Source organism: Lissotriton vulgaris, chromosome 6 (genome assembly GCF_964263255.1).
Source record: "Lissotriton vulgaris chromosome 6, aLisVul1.2, whole genome shotgun sequence".
Classification (NCBI taxonomy): Eukaryota; Metazoa; Chordata; class Amphibia; order Caudata; family Salamandridae; genus Lissotriton; species Lissotriton vulgaris.
Window position 1 is genome coordinate 622,375,326 of NC_141694.1, and position 25,864 is coordinate 622,401,189.

The following is a 25,864-nucleotide window of genomic DNA, read 5'->3' on the forward strand; positions in this document are numbered from 1 at the left end:
TGTCGGACAGAAATACACAGTGATATAGTATTCCAATAATATTATTTGTATACTTCGTCCCTAATCAGGATACAAAGACAGTGGTACATATACCAATACAATCAACCACACTGACCACAAAATAAAAAATGAAAGTACATTTTTACTCTTACACTTTCATATTTCGAATTTGAATCAAGAAATATTCCAGTTGCTGTCCCTAGAACACACTTAAAACATACATAACACATACATTTTGTGCAAAACTGGTACACAATTAAAACAACAAGTAAAATTGTCAATTCATATACTTATTGGCAACGACAACTATATATACAATAATCTAGTAGGTACTTTTTCAGACCTTGCTCCACTCTCATGGGGTAGTCAGAAGGTTAAGGACACAGATAACGACAGCGAAAAATCAAAGAAACAACGCCTCATCCCACCTCCTGTATAATTAATCATTACAGAGGTCTAAAGAACATCTATATTGTCTGAGTTGGCTGACCGGCAGTACATTTCAGAAAGAGACCAGGATTCCGAGTGGAGCAAGGTCTGCAAAAGCCTGTCCTACATATATACAGTCCTGATGAAAAACCGTCCTTGATGCGCCCAATCACCGCATCGCTCCCCAGGGTCGAAACGTTGACGCAATCCCTTCTTACATGAACCAACTATTCAAAATCTTTTAGGAACCAAGATTAAATTGATGTACCTACTACATTATTGTATATATAGTTGTCGTTGCCAATAAGTATATGAATTGACAATTTTACTTGTTGTTTTAATTGCGTACCAGTTTTGCACAAAATGTATGTGTTATGTATGTTTTAAGTGTTCTAGGGACAGCAACTGGAATATTTCTTGATTCAAATTCGAAATATGAAAGTGTATGAGTAAAAATGTACTTTCATTTTTTACTTTGTGGTCAGTGTGGTTTATTGTATTGGTATATGTACCACTGTCTTTGTATCCTGATTAGGGACGAAGTATACAAATAATATTATTGGAATACTATATCACTGTGTATTTCTGTCCGACAGAACCATTATTATTCACTTTACTTTTAGAATGTAGGCATTTTCTTGTTTACCATTCTGTGTGCCTCCCCTTGTTTGTGGATGAATTGTCTGGTTTTGGAGTGACAAGGGCTGGGGATGTGTATTCACTGTAGACAGCCACTGGGGGGGGGAGGTTTGCCCGGCCCTTCCTGAGCTGAAAAGATCTTGGCTGAATTTAGGGTAATGGGAGGAAATTTCTTTGCACCTGAATAGGGCCTGTCTCTCTTGCACAATTCTCTCTCCATCCCCTGTGGTCATACTGCACAAATGAGGATAAAACTAGTTTGGACTGGGCTCAGAGACCCTTGAACAAGGGGAACAAAGACAAAATGGGGTAAAGCAGTAGACCTTATACCCCAGAATCTTTTATTACTTCTGGACTCAAGAGCTGAAGAGATGTGAGGAGGAGCACTGCCCCTTTGCGTTGTGCTTTGTGGCGTTGGTCTGCAGTTGCTGGTTCTGCCAAGGAATGGACAAAGACTGGAACTTTGCAGTGAACCTGCTTGAAGAAGGATCTCCTGAGCCTGTGTGTGCTGGCCTCCTGTTCTGAAGTCTCAGGGACAGAATGACTTCACCCCCAGCTCCCCTGAAGTCTGCTGCTGAGAGTTCTGACCTCCCAGGGGGTGCCCATTCCAGTTCTGGGCCTCTGGAGGCTGTTTCTGATGTTGGGAGCGGGAAGAAACCTGAAGAACTGAGAATGTCAATGCATGCTCTTCTTGCGGCTGTTTTTCCCGATACAGCACTGTCGTGCCAGAAGAATCTCCACGCACCGCCACACCACTGCCTGTCACTACTGCAAGAACTGGCGCATCGTCAATTTCCACGCATCGCACCTGTGCGGCACATTTTTCCGACGCATCACCCGCAGACCAGAACCATCTTGGATTTGACAAATCATGTCCTACAGTTCAGATTTGATGCATCACTTCTGAGTGCAGTGTACCTATCACATTTGTCCCCAAGGACTCAGGAACTGACACATCTCTTTGTTTCTCGATGCTTTCCTTCTCTGTGGCCTCAAGAATTTTGACGCACCTATAGGTAATTTGTATAAAATCATACATCCATGGTTTTCAATGGCCCAAATTGCTTGAAACCTTTTAAAATCATATTCTAATTACATGTATGTTGGTTTTGTGTCGTTTTGGTCTTGTTGAGTTTAGATACAGATACTTTATTACTTGCAATAAACATTGGGAATCTGAAAAATTATAACCATCACATATAAATGTAATAGAACAGTTTGGGAACTTCGAAGTAGACTGTTATACTTAGAAAAAATATTATTTTGTTTAATGCGCACCACAGGAATATAAGATTCTTATTGTTGCAAAGGAAAGATACTATAAGCTGTGAATTATAATAACAAAGACATAATTTAAATACACAGATAGGATAAAAAAACATTTAAAAAACGATAAAGAACTGAAAGAAAATGCAATGGCAAAGACTATTATTAGTCTACCAGTCCTGATGCTGAAGTACACATGATATTAGGTGAAATGCCATAACCGTGCAATAGGGACAATGGTTGAAGTGGGCTAACCCATTGCCTCAATTCTGTATGCTGAGCTGGACTCAACGAAGTTGAGGAGACCACTGGATGAAGGGGCTGACCCAAAGCGCCTCTATGTTTGTATATAAGCATGTATTTTTATTGATGCTTTGTTTATTGCACGAAGCTGACTTGGCAGATAAATTTGGCCCATGGCTTGGTGTAAAAATATGTCTTCAATAAATAATTTTACAACCTCTTGCTTTTTAAAGCTTGAGGCTTCAACACCAAGCAGGAAAGTGCTCCCCGCATTAAACACAACAGATGTACAGTGGCGTATGGAAGGGGTCTGCGATGGGTGCGGACCGCCCCGGGTGTCATCAATGAGGGGGGTGAAAACATGGCAAAAATATGTGTTTTAATATATTTTTGCCATTTTGTCAAGCAGGTGGTGATAAGTGTCATCACTGATGGGGGTGACAAAATGGCAAAAATATGTGTTTTAAGGCTAAATGCATCATTGTAAGCTTTTGCGATTCCTTATTTGCGATTTTTAGGGAATCGCAAATAAGGAATCGCAAAATGGTATGCATGATTTTATTCGCATAATATTTGCGATTCGGTAAAAATCGCAATTTTTACCGAATCGCAAATATTATGTGAATTCCTAATTGCGATTTCGCAAATCCCATTGATTCCTATGGGCCAAAAGGCCCATAGGAATGAATGGGAAGGCATTCACATTTTGCGAATTTCAAATTGCGATTCGCAAAATGTGAATGCAATTTCAAGGGTGCAGAGGGGGTTCAAAGAACCCCTCCCTGCACCCCTGAAATTGAACTGGAATTGCAATTTACACACACACATGACCCAAGGACATGTGAGTGTGTAAATTAAAACTTTCAAATATGCAACTAGTGCATGTTTGAAAGTTTTCGGTAAATTAGCATGAAGTTCAACTTCATGCTAATTTACCCCTTCCAAATTGCGAATTCGTAATTCCAAAGTAATCATGCATTGCATTTAAGAAATCACAAAATTGCGATTTCTTAAATGCAATCGCAATTTAAGAAATCGCAATGAAACTGCGATTTCTTAAATTGCGAAAATGGCAAAATGCTTCATGCATCCCAAAAACGGGATTTGCATTCGCAAACGGCCGAAATTTGTGATTCGCACCGTTTGCGAATGCAAAAACCCTTGATGCATCTAGCCGTTAAAGACATATTTTGGCAAGCCGCGGGTGACAAAGAATTTTCCGCACCAGGTACCACCTGACCTTGCCAATGCAAGTGTAAAAACAAATGTGTGTGTTCACTTCGCATAATTGTTTTTGACAGCTTCTTTCAATTTAGCCGTTTTTGACTTTGGTGTCATCGTCTAATGGTTTGCTGTCTTCCATACACCTCCGACATTTCCACTGTCATCAAGGATACCGTTTGAGAATGTTATGCTGTAATAATTCTTGCAAGAAGTCTACATGTGGAAATGCTCTAAAGCATTCCTTAGCCAGAATGAATGAATGGCGATTTCACGCTTGGCACTCTCTTCCGTTCCTCCTTTCAGAAGTCATGAAAAGAGTGATTCTTTCAAGTCCCCTTAACACTTTAGCACGCTTTTTGCATGTTAAAAAAAAGCTTTTCCTGTCAAAAAATTAAACTGCCATTCCGGTTGTGACTTCACCATTGCGGAACAATTTTAAAGTAAATCAAATTATTTCAACAATGGCTGCTTTTTTGACACAATGCGCTCTGCATTCTAAGGGACAGCAGTGTTCCACTTCCTGGCAAACTGAAAAAGACGTACAGAAGTAAGTGAGTTTCAGATTTCCTGGACTTAAAGCCCCAGGGATATTTGACAATGCACCACTTAGGACTGACTGTGCTATGAATGGGCGCTATCTGAAACGCGACCTAGATAGGAAGACTTTTCTAACAGGTGGACCCTGCTTGCATCATCTGTGATTAACTTTCTCTGTACCCAAATATGCAAATACTGACGAAAGGAGTACACAGTGGTAGTCATGGGGATGACTTCAAATGCAAAAAAGTGGGAATCTGACTACAAGGCCTAGGTCTCTATGTTGGGAGCAGCTGCCAGACTGCACACCCTTCCAAATCTCTCCTAAGTTTGAGAACATTATCAGGAAGTGCTACCGCTTCTGACCAGATTACTTCTAAAGCTGTCAAAGGGCTGGCTCACAGAAACATTTGCGACTGGCGCTAATGCATGTCCTGGAGTTAAGCAACTCAAGCTGTGCTTGGTTTAAACCCCTTTTTCCATTGTAATATGAAAGATGGTAATGTGTGACCCGAATGTTAGGGCACATTTTTTGTGCTACATTTTGTTGTGGTGGTGTGTTCTTTTTGCTGCATTATTGCATTGTGTTATCGTTGTGTTGTACTGAGGTTGCTGTGTTGCATACTGTTTTCACTCTTTAGTTGTGTTGTGGCCGATGTTTTTGTTGTGTTGTTGGATTGATTTGTGAAGACATTTTTTGTGTTATGCCCCGTTGTTTAGTGATGTCTGCAAATGGTGCCCATTCCCAATAAAAAACACCTTTCTTTCAAGTTGCAGAGACAAATAATCATTTACCACGGTAAAATAGCATTCCTCGAGCTCTTTCACAATTCAAGACACCAGTCAGCCCCAAACTGACAGAGACTAGTCTTAAATTAACACTTTCGTTGCTTACTCTGTGTAATAAAGCCCAAACACTCCTTTGCAAGGCAGGCTGTGTGTTGCAAATTCCTCAACTGAAAAAGTCATCACTGTCAAACAAGATATGATAACTGTATAGGAGTGCGTAATCTTGTGAATTTTTTAGTCATTTTAGTTAAGATATGTGGTTAAATTTGCAACACCGGACAGTTTTTCACTTTGACAAAACACTGCTGTAAACCCTAGCTTGCGACAATTTATGTTGCGCATATCAATACTAACTATTTACATGGTTGTTCTGCATAAAATATTTAGTAGTTGAAAGAGTTAGTGTTCAAAAAAGTGCAGCAAAAGAAAACTTACAGAGAACATCTCTGCAGAAATGTGCCATTGTGCACAGAAATGTTCCCTGAAAATATATGAATAATCTTCACACTTCTCTACACCTGAATTCCTCTATAATTTCACTGCATGTTGACTAGAAACTAAGCGAGCCCAAGCATGAATTCCTATGGCACACTGAAGCAAAACAATCTGTATACAATATCACTATTAGACCAAACTAACCCACTTTATGCAATAAAACAAACTGCAACAGTTTTCAGAGCAAAATGGCACTTTTTTCTGATTAATGAAAACAAAGTGTAACTAACTGTATGCTATGGGGATAGTAACATTCTTAGCATAGATAGCTGAGCTTCCTTCTGCCTAAACCAAAGTTTCCTCAAAGGCACAAAAGGTTCAATTAGATTAACCATAGCTCACAATGGGAAGCCCAATATAAGCAGAAAGGTAATCCTACTAAGTGTAACTAAGCAAGGATATTTCAAGATAGCTTAAAAAATAAATTATATAATGGTAAACAAAATAAGAATCATTTAATGGAAAAATATTACAAACATAAAGGAGAGAACATACAGTTCATAAGTAAAGCAAGAAAGGAATCCCCCCTCCACCACCACGTCTTCTAGATATCTAGATTCCTCAAGTGATTGACACGCAGTGGAACTGAGGTTGATGGAATGGTCCAGCTAAGATATCCTCACCCAGCCTAAAGTACCCTGTGCACCGTCCAGAATTTGGTTGTTGTGCCTTCTTGGACACAAGCACTGGAATGCTCTTCCACTTGCCATCTGAGCCAGCTACACTACAGAAATGTTAAACAACACTAAAAATGTACTTCTTAAAATGTTGACGCTATGGATGTAAACCTTTTATCGAAGAGTAACCCAACATTCTAAATGTATGAGTGTTGCATATACATCTCTTGAGAGGAGTTATTTTCCCATTGCCCTGGTTTATTGATATGCTTTGGGTTGTACTGTATTCATTTGCCTGAATGTCCCTGCTGTACTTGGTTTGAAACACCAGCTTATGTAGCTCTCGAGGTTTTGAGGATATACCCTGTAGGCCAAATGGCTCGACCGAATGATTAGGCAGGATGGGGTATGACCCTGTTATTTAATAAATGCCAGACCTTGTGAAAGCGCTCTGCAATGAGGTGACATCATTGGTCGCTTCCATTGGTTCAGACCTTGCATTCATCAACTTTGAGAAACATGTTGTTGGCTTACCTATTTGATGTCCAGTTTGCAGTCTCCCTCGTTGGGCCTGCTATCAGCAGTTCTTCCAGGTTCTGCATAGGTTAAGAGATTAATTCCTAAAAGAAAAAGAATGGAAGAGAAAGTTAGTTCTCTATCAAACATTTTATAGACCAAGACATCCAATAATTTTGTAACTGCACAACATAACACATCCTAAGTAGGAACTGGATTACAATAACATAATGGAAGAAATTTTTTTTTAAAACAAATTCTTTAAACAAAATGAATCTTGATTGATAAAAATGGGGTTACTGGTTGACAGTGGTATGCACCCTGTCCAAGCCGGAACCACCACTCTAGTCAGGGTAAGCCAAATACACACTAAAAGATAACCGTTGCTCACCCTCTGGTAGTGTGGTACAGAGCATTAAGGCTTATATGAAGAGGCAATGTATAAAGTATTTGTGTCAAACACACACAGAGTGACACAATGAAAACGAATATATGATGTTACAACACAAACAATTTACAACACATGCCATTACAACGTATTTTTAGAAACTACCTTTACAATGCATACCATTTAAATGCATAATACTTTTGGGGAAACAGTGGGGTAAGTGTTGTATAGTGTAGGGGTAATAATGACTATTCACACTCCAGTGAGTGCAACAGTAGGGTAAGTGTTGGATAGTGTAGGGGTAAATATTACTATTCACACTCCATTGAGTGCAACAGTAGCGTAAGTGTTGGATAGTGTAGGGGTAAAAATAGTGTCCCCATTTACCACAAAACCCATACCCACCCAACAACTGAAAAATCCCCATTACTTACCTTATAATGCGTTGTAAAGGCATGTGTTGTAATGGTATGCATTGTAATGGCATGCATTATAGTGATGTGTTGTAATCATATGCGTTGTAACGGCATGCAATGTAAAGGGAGTTGTGTTGTAACAGCTGAGTTGTAAAGGTAGTGCATTGTAATGACTGTGTTGTAATGGTTGTTTTCCATGAAAACACCACAAAAATACTCTTACTCTACTCAGTTTAAGAACCTTTTTAGGAGTAAATCAAGACCAAAATAACAAATATCCCATAGGCAGAACCAGAGTTAGGATTTTTAAAGACTAACTAAAAATATACTGCTTAGAGTCATAAAGCGGGACTTTGTGTGGGAAACACAAGAGTGCCTATTCAGGTGTAGGTGTCAGCTCCCCCTCTCTTCTTACCCAGGAAGAGCTATCAGAATGCAAATCAATGCACATGAGTTCTCTGTCACACCTACCTTTCCGGTGTTTGCGGCTGTCTAGAGGGAATGCACAAAGTGCAGCTGTCACCCACTTCAGATGTGTATTGGGATATACAGCAGGCACACAGAGCAGTAAGAGGAGAGAAATGAACACTTTCTAAAAGTAAAAATGAGAAGGTGATGAATGGAATGCTTGAACTAATCTCAACCCCTGGCAATCGCTTGGGGCTGCATCCAATTCCATTGTTTTTATGCCCACCATGCCACCCCAGTTTGGACCCAGCCGTTTGCAAATCAGTCTTCACCCTGATCTCCATGGGAACAGTCAAGTTCGAACTGCTAGGCCAGGTCATCCCTGGAATGGAAACAGCATCCTGGCACTTGTTTCGGAGTATCACCCCACATCAGCCAGGCTAGCTTGAATCCAGTGGCCCAGTGAGCCCGGGACTCAGGTTTGGACATACTTGGTGCACTTAGGGTGGCACATGCAAAAAAACAACAAGGTGATGGATGCAATCATCTAACTAATTTCAGCAACTGGCAATCGCTTGAGCTGCATCCCGATTCATCAATTTTATTGCCCGTGATGCCACCCCAGTTTGGACCCAGATTCATGCAAATCAGTCTTGGCCCAGCCCCCATGGGAATAATCCAGGCAGAACAGCCATACCAGGTCTTCCCTTGACCAGAAACAAGGTTTCAGACATATCACCCCTCATCAGCCAGGTTAGCTTAAATCCAGTGGCACAATGAGCCCAGGACCACATCTGGCCATCCCATGCGCACCTAGGGCAGCACATGCAAAAACAACATGATAAATAGAATGCTTGTATTAATCTCAGCCACTGACAATTGCTTGGGCCCTATCCCAATCAATTGTTTTTTTGCCCCCCCATGCCACCCCAGTTTTGACCCAGCCATATGCAAATCAGTCTTGACCCTGCCCCCATGGGAATAGTTCAGCCAGAACTGCCAGACCAGGTTCTCCCTGGACCAGAAACAAGGTTTTGGGGATGTCACCCCACATCAGCCAGGCTAGCTTGAATCCAGTGGCACACTGTATCACGCATACCTTTTGCACTTACGGCAGCAAATGCAAAAACAACAACGTGATGGATAGAATGCTTGAATTAATCTTAGCCACTGGCAATTGCTTGGGTTGCATCCCAATCAATCATTTTGTTGCCCACCATGCCACCCCAGTTTGGACCCAACCATATGCAAATCAGTGTCGACCCTGCTCCCCTTGGGAAGAGTCCACTCGAACTACTCGGCCAGGTCCGCCATGGACCAGAAAGAAGCATGCTGGGACCAGTTTTGGCTATCATCACCTTAGCAGCCGGACTAGCTTGATTCCATTGGCACAGTGAGCCTGGACCAATGTTTGGTCCTACCTGGCACATTTAGGGTTGCAAATGCAAAAACAACAAGGTGATGGATGAAATGCTTGAAATGGGAGTTTTTGTTAACTTCTGCACCGTGTGGCAGGCACCTCGCAGGATTGACAGGAGGCACCATATGTGCCCCCCAGACCCCCAACTGGAGACCACTATTGCAGGGGGCCCTGCAAGGGGCCCCCAAAGTCACTTTCTAATTGGCTTTTCATGTCAGAAAGCCCAGCATGAAAAGCCTGTGGGAAATTGATATTGTAATCCCAATGGCGGAAGTACTATCCTTAAGGGATTACTTGCCGGTTCTGACTGGCAGACGGGCTCCTTGAGCCTGTTGGAATCCAGCTGGAATGGCCAGGCTGTTGAAGATGTCAGTCAAAAAGCCTCCGATTGCATGTCGGAGGCTTTCCAACTGACATCAAAATCTGGGCCTTAGTATGGTAAAGGGGAAACAAGCTATTTGTGTATAATACATTTCACATTTTCACATAAATGTGAATTGTACTTCAAGAAAATCAAATTAAAAAGTCATATGTATGAAAAAACATCTATTGTGTACATTGTACATTTTTAAAATGTGTTAGAAAAAGCAAAAAGTTTATACATATTTAATCATTTTGGTTTATATAAAATACCATAGCTAACTTGAATGTAAATACATGCCTTTCAAAGAACATAGGTCACGTATATTCCTTCTTATAAGGTTAAGAGAAATTGCCATTGGGAATATTGCATTTTTGGATTATTGGACCACAGCTAATAAACTCATTATCTTATTTTATACAATGTATTCTATTTTATTGAAAACTACAAATCTTTATCAAAATTCTAAGATGATATTTCATGAATAATTTAGATGACGAAGACTAAATCTCCTATTTTGTAATGGGAAATCTATTAAAAATCTTCATTCCTACACAATGAAATTGAAAATTCTGACCGCAAACCAAGGACAATTTAATGTGAAAGTGATGCCTTAAAGAGTTTTTCAGGGCATTATACAAGTAATGCCAAATTCTAATCAGTTGGGCATACAATTAAAGTTAAAATCCAGGCATGCTAATACACAATTGCATAGCTTTTATTGAAACAGTTTGTTATATTGACAGTATTTTCTTCCCAAAACTTGCCTTCTACAGCAGTTAGCCATTTGATCAGTCCCCCACTAACACATTCAGAAATGCATCAAAGTAATCGAGGAATGGGATACTACGTATAGAGTTTTAAATATTGTGCAACTAAAATATCATAGGCAAAATACTGACTACTACAAATGTGAAGATAAATATATTGTAAGCATAGCTTAACTAAACTTAGCCCAACGTCTGTGCACCTTGATGACATATCTCTTCAAGGTACACAGGTGTGGATTAAAGATTATTAAATATATACTCACTTACATATACTTGGCTCCAAAACATTTTGGGTTAATATTTAAGCTTGATATTCTGACATCTAAAGGGTGGAATATTGGTCTTATCAGTATGTTTTACAACATCCAATCTCTGTTTGCTCATTTTGTAAACACACTTAAAATACTTTTATAGATAACCAGAGAATTTGGATCATCCATCATTATATCCTCAATTTGATAGAGTACTGATGAATTTGATGGAGTTCTCCTACTAAGCTAGGTTAAGATACTTTTCATTGACTTTAATGCTGAGTTAAGCCAGACCCTGAATCTCTGATTTCCAATAACAATGGTGTGGTGCCCTTAAGGTACTTTGTTACGCACTTGAGCACATATAAAACCTGCATTTTGAAGCACCGCATTTTGAATATGTATATTTTTGAATGACAAACTATCTGTGACATGGTCCCAAGCAGCCGCCTAATTTTCCCTCGTCGTCTGTGGAAAGTCCCCCGCACCTGGCCTCACTGCTCTAATCAGTAAACTGTCCCTGGTGGTGTGGTCACTTTAGGAAGGAGAAGGAGGTTGGTGTCAATCCTTTCAGAAATTAGGACTTATTTCCAGTTCTTCTAAGGAAGTAAGAGAGAGAGAAATCCATTGCTCACCTGGGAAAAGAGTGAATCTGTGAAGGAGGTTTCTGCATATCAAAGGGACAGAATCTTTCGCTGTACAAGCAGTTGTAGAGGGATCTGTCTTCCTGATGGATCCATGGCTGCAGTCTCTCTAGAGTACCAAAATGACTGGAAGCCTTAGGATATAGCAGTCAGAAAGGCAGCTGAGTTTACCCCTTCTCTGACACCCTCTTTGAGCCAGAACAGTGCTAATTGCCGCTTTTCATAATTGGTGTCAGAGAGGGTGCTGTTGGCTCATTTGCTACTACATAATGGTTTACAACTGACTTCTAGAATTGTATTGCTCCTATGGACGTTTTGAGTATTTTTTCAAAGATTCATATCTCCTGTTCCTCTTTATGTAAATGGTGGCACTTGGTTATTTTAATGTTAAATGTGTCTTGTGTATACCACAGTTGTTTGGTATGCTTAATAGTGTGCTTTTGTACTTAGATTTAGTTTTGGTACTGTTAACACACATTTATCTGGGAAAAGGGATGCTGCTTTGTGGCATTGCTACCAGGAGTTAAGTCCAGTGATTTTTCATTGAAACTATGTTTTACCTACATATGCAATGTATTCTACGTTGGTGGGAGCTTTCTCCCAACTAATAATCCATAATCTAACATGCTTGAACCTAAAGGAAACAAGAATAGCAGAACAGTAGGCAAGCAGAGCATACAATGTATTTGAGCAAAAGATGCCAGAGGAAATGGTTAAAGATCTGGGGGAACTGGCAGGGCTATAGAGGGATGTAAGAGACTAGGGGGTGGAGCAAATCTGTTACCCCTCTATGGGGATTATTCATTCACTACCTTAAAATGCTAAATGTAAATCAAGGCAAGTCAGAAGATGCATTTACATTGTCTTCTGTATTATTGTTGTTCGAATACAAGGCACTAAAAATAATTTAAAAAAAGAAAAAGAGAACAAGTCTGACATTGAAAGCCATTCCTGCCTGCCTTGGAGAGGACTGAGAACTATGCTATCTGCACCTCTATCATGTACTCTAAAAGGCGTGGAGGGAAGCAGGTCTTCTGCCAACCCATTGGCAAAAGACTGATCTGCTCCAGGAAGGCCAAAACAGCCGATATGCACCCACTGAATGGAATGTGGAACACTGGTCCAAGAAACCGAGTGTATTGTAGTATGCTGGAGAAAGATAGCAGGCTCAATTGGAGCTGGGCATTTGAATGCTGTCTTCCAGATACATGAAATCCATGGCCTGTGCCCCTTAGAAGAGTGCCTGAAGAGGTGTGTATATTTGGAACACCGAGATTAAAGAACACAACTTTTGGTCTGAAAGGTTAGATGCTTGTCTTTACAGGTGGTGCCTGAAACTTTTGCTTACATTGGAGTTACACTGTTTCAATGGACAGCAAGCTTTTCTTACGAAAATAAACTGAAAACCCTTTCTCCTGAGGGATTCTATTTTGTTCCAGTATTAATATGAATGAACTGATACCCACAAATGGCTGTCTTTGGTGACGTACAGCAAGACACTGTTTTATTGAACGTCCTACGCCACAAATAGCATCAAATGCATGAAGCATCCACATCATTTCTTTTTGAACCTCCTTCTCTACACATTATATTGTCTTCTTTTTTTCCATTTAAATTATTACATTATATTTGTTACTAAATTGATTACCAGGCCTGCCTTTACAGCACGGGCTTAACAATACATATGTCTTTACCAGGCTTGTCTTAACCTTTACACCGCAAGTGTAAGTATTTCGCAGGTAAGTATAAAGCCTTGATATCAGCGTATCCTGAGAAATGTCATCACAGAGGCAGCTGCACCAGTTTATCGGAGTGTAAAACCATAAAGTCGCCATGCAAACATGAGTGAGGCTTATGCCATCAACTGGGCAATCCGTTTCCCTTCTCCAGGGTGATCTACAAACAGTCCTTCATTTATTGCACTGCTCCCTTTATGCCATAGCTAGGCTGCAGCCTTCAGCACATAGAGAGCCACCCCTTAGTGACATCTTGCATTAGCAGCGTAAACCTCCAAACACAGTATAAGATAAACATATCATCATTAAACACATGAAGAATCTCAACAAGAATATCACAAAGATATATCAAACTCTATATGTGCATTGTACGTTTTAGAAAAGGGAACATTCGTATTATCTAGTTTCTGGATATAGATAACACATGTCACATTCCCTGATAAAGTGCACACTGTTTTTGATAATGGTGATGTAACAAATTGTATAGAAGCAATGATGAAACATATGGGATCATGTTAGTGGATATATCACAATAAAGCAATATATACGTTATCGCAGCAATGTCAGTCCATCTAAAGTGTCATGTGCGCAATACACATAATAGTAGCAATGTAGATCTATCTAAACTGTCAAGTGCAAGCCATAAAAGCTAATGTTGTACAGAGTAAACCTGTACACATGTTCTAATTAATAATTTTGTATCAGTTGTATGTGTTGTTTGATCCAAGTAAATAACGGATACTAGCAGCAAAAATGATAACTATAAAGAGTCACTGTGCAAGATTAAAGTGCTTAAATTGAAGAAAGGCCAGCCAATGAGACTTTTAACAGTAAAAACCTTACTTACAAAACTAGAAATCTTATATAAGCTGCATTATTGTAAATGATGGCCATAATGGCCATCTGTGTAGAAAATCCATACATAGGGGCCCATTACCATCTCGTTAGGAAAGCCCTCCAAACGATTTGGTTCGGAGAGCTTTTCAAATGAATCAGGCTCCTGTAGTCCGACCGAGCGATTACGATGTGTCCGTATAGTGTCAGACTCAGTTGGGTCGGACTCCTATTGAACTTAATGGGAGCCTGTGTACCGAACACTAACACAGGGTCTCATTGCAAAAACGGGGTGGCAAATGCAAATTTGCACTTGCATTTGCCACTTTGTGTAACATATTGGTAAAAATCGTATAGGGGGGATAATATTTTCGCCACAAATTTAACCGAAGATTCCCAATTGTGTAAATGTAGCATATGCCATAAGCTTGTAACAGCGTATATAGTAAATAATATCATTATCAATGTATTATAAGTGCTTTTAGTAAGGATGAGGAAATTTGCACTTTCCACTTTATGGAACTTAATGCTAAAAAACTGTACATAGGGACTTCTGAGACAAAATCAATTGAAGATTGCCAACTGTGTAAATGTAGCACACTGCTACATAATAATTTTGCTGCTGCTAACTGTAAATATTATGAGGATCAATGCACTATATGTATTTTATTTAATAATGTTTTTAGTATTTTAGTCATGCTTTGATTATTCTGTGAATCGAATAAAGTTCTTTCGATGATGAAGAAAAAGGGGTGGGTGGGGAAAACAGTACACCCTGATGCCTGCCACACTGCACATGCATGGAAATGGGGGACCCATGGGTACCCACCTGAAGGCCCTGGGTGAAAGAGACCCTGTTAAACCAAGTCGATACATCTGTTAGGATCGGGCATCGTACTCGCTCGTTTGTAAGCCGTCCACATTGCGCTGCATGATTCGGCTCCGAACATGTACGATTGTTTTGCGACTGCAAATACTATCGCTAAACAATCACAGTTACAACAATTGAAATTTGGTGGTAAACCAGTCGCAAACTAGAAAGGGTCCCCAAGGGACCACTTCATCTTTGTGGTTGGCACTGAAAATATTTTTGAAGAGCATGCAGTGGTCCCACAGACCACTGCCAGACCTTATAAAATGAAAAGAAAATGTATATTTTTTTCTTTTAATCATTCCATGCTGATGACGAACCCCAGCCGTCATGCACTACGGTGCTCGTGTGCTGATGACGGCTGGGGTTCGTCACGGCCCGCCCCTGTTGGTGTTGTTTACAGCACACCAGGGGAATCGCGACCACATGGAAAGGGTTAAAATCATCCTGTTTTCCTTTAATGAAAACGGGCTGCATTTGAAAACAAAACATTGCTTTATTTAAAAAGCAAACAGAGTCATGGTGGCCTGCTGTCCTCAGCAGGCCACCATCCCTGTGATTGTAGCTCATTCCAATGGGTCGGAAATTGCAATCTGCCTCATGAATATGGATGCGGCAGGTCATTTAAGACCTCATTGGGAAATGCTAAATGTGTCTGAGACACATTAGTACATTCTGTTTTGCGAGTTGCAAAAAAACACAATTTATTACTCGCAAAACGGAATGGTCGCACCTCTGACCCCAAGTCTACAATGCTTTTATATATTTTATTTTCTAATAAAGGGTTATTTTCGATCAGTGTAGCACCCATTTTCTTGGACTGTCCCTTATATATGCTGTTTTATTTTTGTCTTTAGATAATGAAAACTCAATAAATGTTAAGTGCCTTTAAGGTTCAGAGCCTGTAACAGAAAGGTGAAAAACCGAACTGTGAAAAATGCTTGGCCAGAATTAAAAGGTTTCCAGTGTTCATCCAAAGACAAGATGCTAAATCACGTTAGATAGGTGTGAGTTACTTATCTTTTTTTAATATTTCCGTTACAACTACAATCCTGCTTGCTTCCAGCCATGACTTTTAGTTTTTATACCTGTAAAATTTCAAAGGTCATTGCGATATATTTATAGTTCTTTCTCGTCACATTTCCATAATAAATTGCTTCTCTTTGGCGAGCACTCTAGGACAGAAACCAGGATATAAAGAATTTTCATTCAAGGAAAAACTGAAAGTCACTACAGTGTGAAATAAGCAATCAGCTGGTGCACAGCCTTATCCATTTGGCAGAGCCCCTCAGGGTGCCATGTATGAAAGTGATGCGTTCTCCATGAACTACAGCCAGAGGGATATTTTCATATCTGGATTACCCAAGAAGCAGGAAATGAGATCAAAACTTAAAAGGAACGAAAAGACTGTGCCACAGCGGCCTTAGCAGACTACTGAGGAACTGTGTTTCTTCTAGACGTCATCACATTCCCTAAGCTGATATCACAAACTGAGGAGCTGAAGGGTGATTTACAACAATTATATCCACGGCTCGTGTCCTTTCTTTCCATGTTATATTTTTGAGATAGACTGATTATAAAAAAAGGCATTAATCATTTGCTGCAACATAAACAGGTTTGCATATCATTCTACATATGTGAATATTGTCCCCTATTTCAATACCATAAATCACATATGCACGGTGTGCCAGGAGTGCGCTTATTGGTAGCCCCTCAGTTTGACTGGCCTGGTCTTAAAAATCATTCACAATTTATTTACTCAGCATAATCCAAGACTATGGAATCTAGTCTGTTGTACAGCTGATCTCTTGGCTAATTGTTGCAACACCCTGTAGTAGGTATCTCAGGCAGGAAATTGAGGACATTAGTTAGCAACTAGTGAATTTAAAAAAGAGCTGCACAAACGACCACTATCACCAGAAATGGAACACTCGAACTGGACAGCCAATTAGAATGTTTGCTTATCTGGCAATAACTACTGTTCAAAGTATTTGATAAAGTTTAAACAAAAGGGAAATACAATTAATAAATGGAATGAGTGATACAGGCTAAACAAATTGGTACATATACAAAAAGTATAAGGGAACATACAAAAGCAGATGTAAACAAAAGTCGGATGGCAACAATAAAAGGAAAAATACGACATGTCTCTGTAAAAAGTATGAACAAATGGTACATAAGTAAGAGTAGCATTTATACTCCAAAAAGCATCATAAAATATTGTGTAGGGACTGGAAGGGAACAAGCCATGTATCATGAATTATAACGTGATAGTTAGACAAGGGAAAAACAAAGCGAGAAAGGGGGAAAGATAGTGAGGGAGTGGTAGGGGTGCGCCAGTGGAACAGCTGCTTCAAAAGTAAAAATACAAAAAGAAATAGAAAAACGCGCAAAAATCTTAAAATGGTTCCAGTATTAGAGGTGTTGGAGGTGTATGCCCCGAAGTCCTGAGCGCAGTATTGAACATAATTGTCCAAAGATCGCCAGACTACATGCAGCGTATGACCGCTACAAAGATAGGATACCCAGGCCCACCAAGTGTGAAAAGAAAGGTGCTGAAAGGACTTCCATTCTGTGAGTATCACTTTGATTGCAGTAGACAAAAGTATGTCCAGTAGTGACATGTCAGTCTTGACTAAAGGTAGAGGAACAGTTGAAGCCCATGGGCCCAATATTACCATAGAGAAGGATAAGGTAATAGGAACATTAAAGATACTCGATGAGTGCTTCTGTATAGAGGCCCAACAATCAGCTAATAGCGTACAGTCAAAGGACGTGTTGATGCGTTCCTTGTTCCAAATCACAACTCCAGTACCTATTATTATTCCTTAGCTTTAATTTTTATAACCAAGCAGGTGTCCAATTTAGCAAATGCATTATAAAAATTTTGGATTGGATAAGGGACGGAGGAATTTTATTGCGTAGGGAGAGATTCCCAATCAGAAGCCAGTTATTCTGAAAATGATGCTCATAAACCTCTTTATCAAAGTGTTTGGACCATGTTATATAAAAAGATGAATATTGTGGGGCTTGCGGGCTCGATAAAAATTTTAAAGCTTGGGACGCTACATGCCCTGTCCGGAGCGAAAGGGTTAGAAGATTAAATAAAAACGAATGTTTAGGAAATTGGAACCTTCAAAAAGCTATAAAGGTCTTTCCTAGTAAGATCATATTTTGTGGCAAGAGCTTCAAAAGAAAGCCGATCACCATTAAAATCATAAAGGTCCTGAATAGTCTTAATGCATTTACACGCCCAAACAGTAGATAGGTTGGGATCGAATCAAAGGCAAATTAAGGGTTAAACAATAGAGATGCCCTCTTAGAATTATTGAAACAGCTCTCAAGCCGCTTGTCAATAGCCTTTAGAGCAGATCCTGTATCTGAAAGAAATATGTGTGAATGAGAGGGGACTAATGTTGTCATCGAGATGAAGGGCGACAGATTATAGGGGGGACAGATAGAACATTCAATACGTATCCAAGGAGGAGAGGAAAGTAAATCTGGGGATAACCAAACCGCCCCTTGAGACACTAAGAAGGTCGTTTGGTAAAGGTACCAGTGAAGGAAGTTACAACCACCCAGTGCAACTGGCTTCATTAAAATCTCTTACAAGATCCTTGTTCGTTTGTCATTTCAAAGATACCTAGAGGTAAGTTTGTCAAGTTCATGAAAAAAACTGACTGAGAGTTTTAGAAGTAGCATTGAGGATATGAAATAAACTATAGGGGTGAACATCATCTTGAGGTAATGCAGTCTTACCCACCAGAAAATGAATTTGGCAGACGAGTTATTAAGAGGATATTTAACTTTGACGAGTATATAAGATTCATTGGAGGAAAGTATTTCCGTTAGTTCTCTAAAGAACCAGATACCCAAATACTTAAGGCGAGAGGACTGCCACTTCAGACCTGAAACACCCAAGTGGGTGGAAAAACAAACGGGATTAAGAGGGAATACTTCGGTTTTATCTTCGTTCACTGTATTTATCGAGGGGATAGCCAATTTTATATCCTCAGAGAATATGAGGATATCATCTGCATATGCAGCCATCTTAAATGTAAGATAACCAAATTGAAGACTTTTCATGATAGGTTTGGAATCAAGAGGTCTAAGTAGAAGATCAATAGAAAGTAAGAAAAGTAGGGGAGACAAGGGGCACCCCTGTCTCATACCTTAGTGTAGGTCAAAGAAAGAGGAAGTAGAGCCATAAATTCTAAGGTATGCCCTAGGATTCGCATACATCATGATTAGCTAAGATCATGTTAGTAAAAGGGGAACCTAGGTTATGAGCTTAAAAAATGGAAGGAGGAAAAGGCCAATAAACCTTATCAAATGCGTCTTCCACGTCAAGAGCAAATGCAGCTGAAGGAAGTGTTGAAAAACGAGCCTTTTCTACGATATGGCAGAAGGTACAGATGTTTATCCCTTCTGAGATGGCCTTTGACAAATCCAGTTTGTAAGTTATGTATTAGATTAGGAATACAGGCTTCCAATCTGTTTGAAATAATCTTTGCATATATTTTGGCTTCCGTATTCAAAAGTGAAATAGGATGATAGTTTTTAGGATCAGAATGACCCTCGCCCTCTTTCAGAATAAGCACAATGATGGCCTCAGCAGCCATACCTGAGACGCTGCCAACAAGTCGTACTGATCAAAAACTCTTTTGAGATGACCAATAATAGAGTGTATAAAAGTCTTATAGAAAATGATTGGGAAGCTATTCCGGCCAGGTGCCGTGCCCGGCCACATGGCTTTAATAGCTTTAACAACTTCCTCAAAGTCAATTGTTTTATTCAAACTCAACCTATCAGTGTAAGAAACTGTGGGCAAAGAAAGGGGATGTCAATTGAGGGGTTTATAACCTTTCAGAGAAATCCCTAAATACCCCACGGATGTCTTGATTGAAAACTTTTTGTGAACCGTCTCCGTCCGTGATATGAGTCATTTGGGTGCATAGGTTGTTGGATTTAAGAGTAAGTGCTAACAATTTACCAGCTCTATTACGTAACAGATGACAAGATATGTTGAGCATGAACCCTTAGATAGGCTCTCTTACTAACAATAGAGTTATAAGAATATTTTAGCTGTCTAATATCATGCAGAAGGGATTTCTTATTGGAGTGCCTATATAAAACCTCTTTCCATTTCATTTCCTCTTCAAGGAATTGGAGAGAATTTTTTATTTCACTGTTTCTTTTGGACATTTGTTTGGATGATTTGGCCTCTCTTAATACATTTCAAAGCGTCACAAAGGACTATCAGGGAAGTAACTGAGTTTTCATTTTCATGAAAGAAAAACTTGATCTCTTGTTTTAGACTGAGCACATTAGACTTATTGTCCAAGATTGTACTAATTAAGCGCCACATTCGATCCTCACCTTGACAGCTAAGCTAAGAATGGACATTGAGATTGCAGCATGATTAGACACAACTATTGGATAGATCCATGCGTCAGACGTATCTTCAGAGTAGGCAAAGTCCACCACCCAACCCTTCCTCATGAGCAAAGCCTCTTTAGAACCTATCTTGGTCTCATGGAGGAGTACAATGTTCTCCGTTAGACTTTTGCAACAATCAAAAATGTTGGCTCTCTTCACTGGATGGTTGGGTCCTTTGGAACTTAAGGAAACAACCTCTGTGGAGAGGGCAGTTGGGCAACAATAGATTACTGGATCCACAATGGATTTTAAATGAGCTCAGAGTGAAACTGAGCAAAGAAGAACACTGGAAGTAAAGCATATGTTCCACTTGAAAAAGGGAAAAGAAGGGCTGTACAAAAAAGGGAAAGTGGGACCCATACATATCCTGAGCCAGGACAGGGAGGTAATGAAGCCTTCTCTCATCAGGGGACGTCTGTAAGAGACAGCTTGCATGGGCAATAGATGTGGACAATGTGCAGCAAGGACTGGCAAAGATAGCACTGGAAATACCGCCGGGAGGGATAACTAGCATAGGTAGCAGGTCATGAGGAACAGTAAAAGCAGTAGGGAAATCAGGTATTTAGAAGAATACAAAAATATGCAATGCCAACATGGGTTCAAATAGTGTACATGGCATAAATGAGACAACCAGGATGAAAAACATGATATATCAAATTAGGAAGCTATAAAAATATGAATTCTGGTCAGAATTAAGCAGGTTTAAATCATGACTACTGCAAAATGAGCCCTGAATAAGTGAACATGTGAAATAAAAAAATAACAAAAACAGCTCCAGGTGTAGGAGGAGACAGTACAGACACTTAGAGTGCCACAAAATAAAGCAGTGAGCAGAGTCAAATATGTATAGAGGACCAGAAGACATGTGAAAGCTGTAATTGTTAAATCCAGGAGATGATGTTATCTAGTGAAAGAGTGTATTGGCAATAAATGCATGCTACATAGACAACATTACAAGAACAGTTGGAATATTAGCATCAATATGTAGTAGCGATATGTAGTGACAATGGATAGCAATGTAATGGCTAGAGGTGCTGATAGCAGAGAATAAGAAACAGGGTAATGAAAATGTGAGGTTATTATGATTGTGGATGTTAGAATGTGATTGCGATGAGAGAACAAGAAGAATAAAGCAACTGATACAAGAGTGGTCACAGTAAAACACAGTTATACACAGCTGAGATGGAAAGTATATTGATCCGGTAGTCCCAGAAAGATACCAAGAATAATAACACCAAAACGTACCAAAAGGATATAAACTATGCCTCAAGAACCAGAAAATTCGTATGCAGCAGCTCAAGTACAGCGATGATGAGATGAAACACCTGGCAGAGCGTCAGCTTCCATCTGTGTTTCAGATTGGTTATCCAGGAACGTTGTCAAGTCTGAAGTTTCTACAAAGGTTTTTAATTGTGCTTTAAAGGTTATCCAGAATTTTGAAGGACCTGGAAAAGAAATAGGAATATGCAAATCCAACAATCTTTTGTGCATATTCAGAAAATCTTTGAGACAAATGACAGTGTCTCTGGCATAGTCCTGCAAAATTGAGAATTTATGATCATGCCACTGCACCGACTGTTTCTGCCTCATATGGGCTAAGATTTTCTCCGTGTGTTGATGACACAAGGGTTTCAAGATCAAAGGTCTCGAACATGTCATATTTTCGGGCTTGAACGTTGGAAATCTATGGGCTCTTACAGTCTCAAAGTCTTTACTGAAGGAAAGCTGAAGGGCTTTTGGTAAACAAGAAATCAGAAAGTCAGCAACCGACAGGGCAGAGGATTCAATTCCCTCTGGTAATCCAAAAATATGCAGCTTGCTCTTATGGTTATGGTCCTCCTGATCAGTAACATCTCTCCTCAGAGCTGAAATGGACCGTTCAAGACTTTGGATCTGCTTGGCTTAAGAATTTTTGTAGTCTTCCACCGTACTAATTCTGGTCTCAGCATTGGACATTCTTACTAACATATCTTTAAAGTTGTTGTCGATGGCCGCCACTTCCAATTGAAGAAGATCAGTATTTGCTTTCATGCTTTGAGCAATATCATGTACAGTACTGAATTTGAGCAGAATGGCATCCAACGTAAATGCAGAGTCTGGGCTACCTTTAATCGGGCACTTCTGGAGGGGTGGAGAATGCTTTGACCATGTCAGGGTCACTTTAATCTCCCTGTCCTTCATACTCACAGTCACACCCTCCGCCATGTGGCCCACAATGACTGAACTGCTTGTTCTCAGAGGAATAACAAACAAAGTTAGCAGCAGGATTCTTGTCTTTAAATCAGGAATAACTACTTGGCTCCCAACAACCGTAGCAGACAGCTCTCAGTAGTCGAGAAGAAAAACAAACAAAGCCACTAGTCAAAGGAAGATTAGAATCCCACAGTTGAATGACTTGGGCTATTACGGATTAGAGAACAAATGAATGCAATGCCTCTAAATCAGGTTAATGCTTTGTCACCTCACAGTGAAATAAGAACAGCGCTGTCCATGTTTGACGAAGAAATACGAGAAACTTCCATTGATTTACTAGCCTATTTGCTTCCGATGGCACACACAGGATCTCATAAGCCACACTGATTCCACAGACTCCACTAGCTTACACATGAACCCACTGTTAATCACTGCACGCCACTGTATCCAATAAACAGTGGGTTAGATTGACAATCTGCTCCTCATTAAGTAAGTGAGCCTGAGCTTAAATATAGGAACTCTTTAAGACTTTTCAAGTATACCTAAAGACTGTATTAAAAGCTCACAGCTGTCGGTTTCAATAAAAGGTCAGCAGGGAAGTTGGGTCGGAAGCGTGACAGACTTCTAAAACAGAATGGACACTAGTTTCTACAAAACCATTGGTTTGTATTCGAAAACCCTCATAGACATCCTGGTATTGTCGTTTGCGGTGTATCTTTTCTCCGCCCCATCAGGAGTCATGGCGTATTCATCGGGTGATCATTTGACGTGCTGGGTGCCTGCCTCACCTGAGGCTACCTCTGGTGATAGTAGAAGTGTCCAGAGATCAAAATAATATTGGTGAAGAAATAGACTAAAAATAGTGTCTAATCAAAAAAGGTTTATTTATTCTGGGTAGTTTAGGCACTATGTTTAAAAAGGAATTGCGATATAAGGTGGTCAGGTTACTGGATCACCATATCTTTTAAGGGACGTGTCGACATGTTTCAGCTCGCTCGGCCCGGTCGGGTCTATGGAGCTTTCGTCAGGACAAAAAAATGTATATACAAACTAACAGAAAGAAATTAAGAAATGAGCTTCACACAACTTGTGTGGGATTAAGTATTTTGAGAAATGGGAATATCCCATGCTGTGGAGACAAAAACCGACACAGACTATTGTTAATGTCGGTACTCAGTTCAGGTGAGTAGACAGTCAAGCTAGATTCTATGAGGAGCGCTATTGATTTTACTCCAAATATAGAATGCGCGCCAACATTGTGGCAATTACACAGTGAGTTTTAGGAAAAGGAAAAGTTTGTTTTCCTTTTCCTAAAACTCACTGTATGGGAAATTCCCATTCCTCAAAATACTAAAGTTGTGTGAAGCTCATTTCTTAATTTCTTTCTGTTAGTTTGTATATACGTTTTTTTGTCCTGACGAAAGCTCCATAGACCCGACCGGGCCGAGCGAGCTGAAACATGTCGACACGTCCCTTAAAAGATATGGTGATCCAGTAACCTGACCACCTTATATCGCAATTCCTTTTTAAACATAGTGCCTAAACTACCCAGAATAAATAAACCTTTTTTGATTAGACACTATTTTTAGTCTATTTCTTCACCAATATTATTTTGATCTCTGGACACTTCTACTATCACCAGAGGTAGCCTCAGGTGAGGCAGGCACCCAGCACATCAATCGATCACCCGATGAATACGCCATAACTCCTGATGGGGCGGAGAAAAGATACACCGCAAACGACAATACCAGGATGTCTATGAGGGTTTTCGAATACAAACCAATGGTTTTGTAGAAACTAGTGTCCATTCTATTTTTGATTAATGAACGTTTACTCAGGGGAAATGAATGGACTTCTAATCCTCTGCCCTCCATTTTTGATAAAAGACTTCTAAAACAGCAGGCCTCCAACATTTGTTGCAACAAGTGATGTGAACTCTACACATCAAATTTCAAGGATTTACCTGACCATGCGGTTATTGTAGTACACTCAAGCATACAGGTAAGACCAAGTTGAAGTAACCGCAATGAAGAGAGAAATGTCTGCGGAAGTCCTGACTAACTAGAAAATGATGCTACTGCCATTTTAAAGTGCAGAGGAGCCATTTCCCGGAGTGATAGAGTCACTAGCATGCTCAATGACTATACAAATTAAGTGAGACCTACTGCTGGATGAAGGTGAGGAACTTCTTTTGGCATGAAAGCCATCCTTCCTCAGAACATGGGTTTGTTCCCATGTCGCAGTTGATAATGCAGGAGCAGTGGACAGACGTTGCCACCTTGGTGTGTTCAGAAACAATGGTAGCGGTGTATAAGCGAGTCGCACATCAAAAGAATATTATATATGTACAGGGCTTACAAAAAAAATTACGAATTTGTACGTAAAAACATGCAAACAGATAAGTTGTGGTGCCACTCAGGATTACAAGCACACCACTACCATGGGTGCAAAAAGACACTGAAACCCAAGGGGTTCATGTGTACAAAAATGTGACTGGAAGAATCCCGGAACTCTGAAATTTTAACAATTTATAAATATATAACCTTGATAAGTTTTTACACTAATATAACAAATGTCTGTTCGTTCACAAGTAAGTACCCAGAGATAGATTCACAAACAATTTTTTAGGCAAGATTTCATGAATTTATGGCATACCAAAACAATCATTTCAACCTGTAAACTAAAAACATCACCATAACAAGTTTTGTAAAGACTGAATAAACGCAATCCCAAGATGAATATAGGTGGCAGAATGTTTCTTTTTTTGTTTACATTTATTTTATTGAATTTTTCAGCAGTAAACATATTACAATCCCACTTGGCCACCCGAAATACCCGCATATTGCTCCCCCTCCACCCAAATGGCGGGCCCGCCTCTGTCTCCAAGGAGGCCAAAGTGTCCGTGCTAGCGAGAAACGGTGGACCATATAATATGAGTGCATATAACCCCCTGAAAACCCCAACTCCCCCCTCCCCTGTACTGTGCCCCCCCTTCCCTACCTATTCCCCCCTCCGGTGTGTCGCTGTACCCCTCCAACCCTAGTGCTGAGAGCGAATGCCTCGAATCACAAGCAGGTGGAGTCACTCCCCCTGGCAAACTCATCTGCAAGTCGTAGAACCCGAAGATATTTTGGACAGGTCAGTTCCGTGAATTCTCCAGCCAGTAACGCAATAGGAGGCTGCCATGTGGTGACGAAGGAATCCGCTGACTGTGTGAGTGTTGCCTGCATCCGTTCCATACCCATGATGTACCAAAGCCTATGAAGCCACCCCGTGCATGTAGGTGTCCTCATGGAGCCCCAGAGTGAAAGGATGTGATGTACCGCTGCCCCCACTGCTAATCCGATCTGATTCCCCTTGATCGATTTAAGTGGAAAT

General features: G+C 40.1%; 1 protein-coding gene across 1 annotated transcript in view; it reads right to left on the reverse strand.

The window, feature by feature from the left end:
- Positions 1–25,864, reverse strand: part of FUT9 (fucosyltransferase 9) — a 603,582-nt gene that overhangs the window by 455,387 nt on the left and 122,331 nt on the right. Inside the window, exon 2 of the mRNA XM_086925245.1 lies at positions 6,774–6,859. The gene's annotated coding sequence lies outside the window, so the exon portion shown is untranslated. The remainder of the gene's footprint in view (positions 1–6,773; positions 6,860–25,864) is intronic.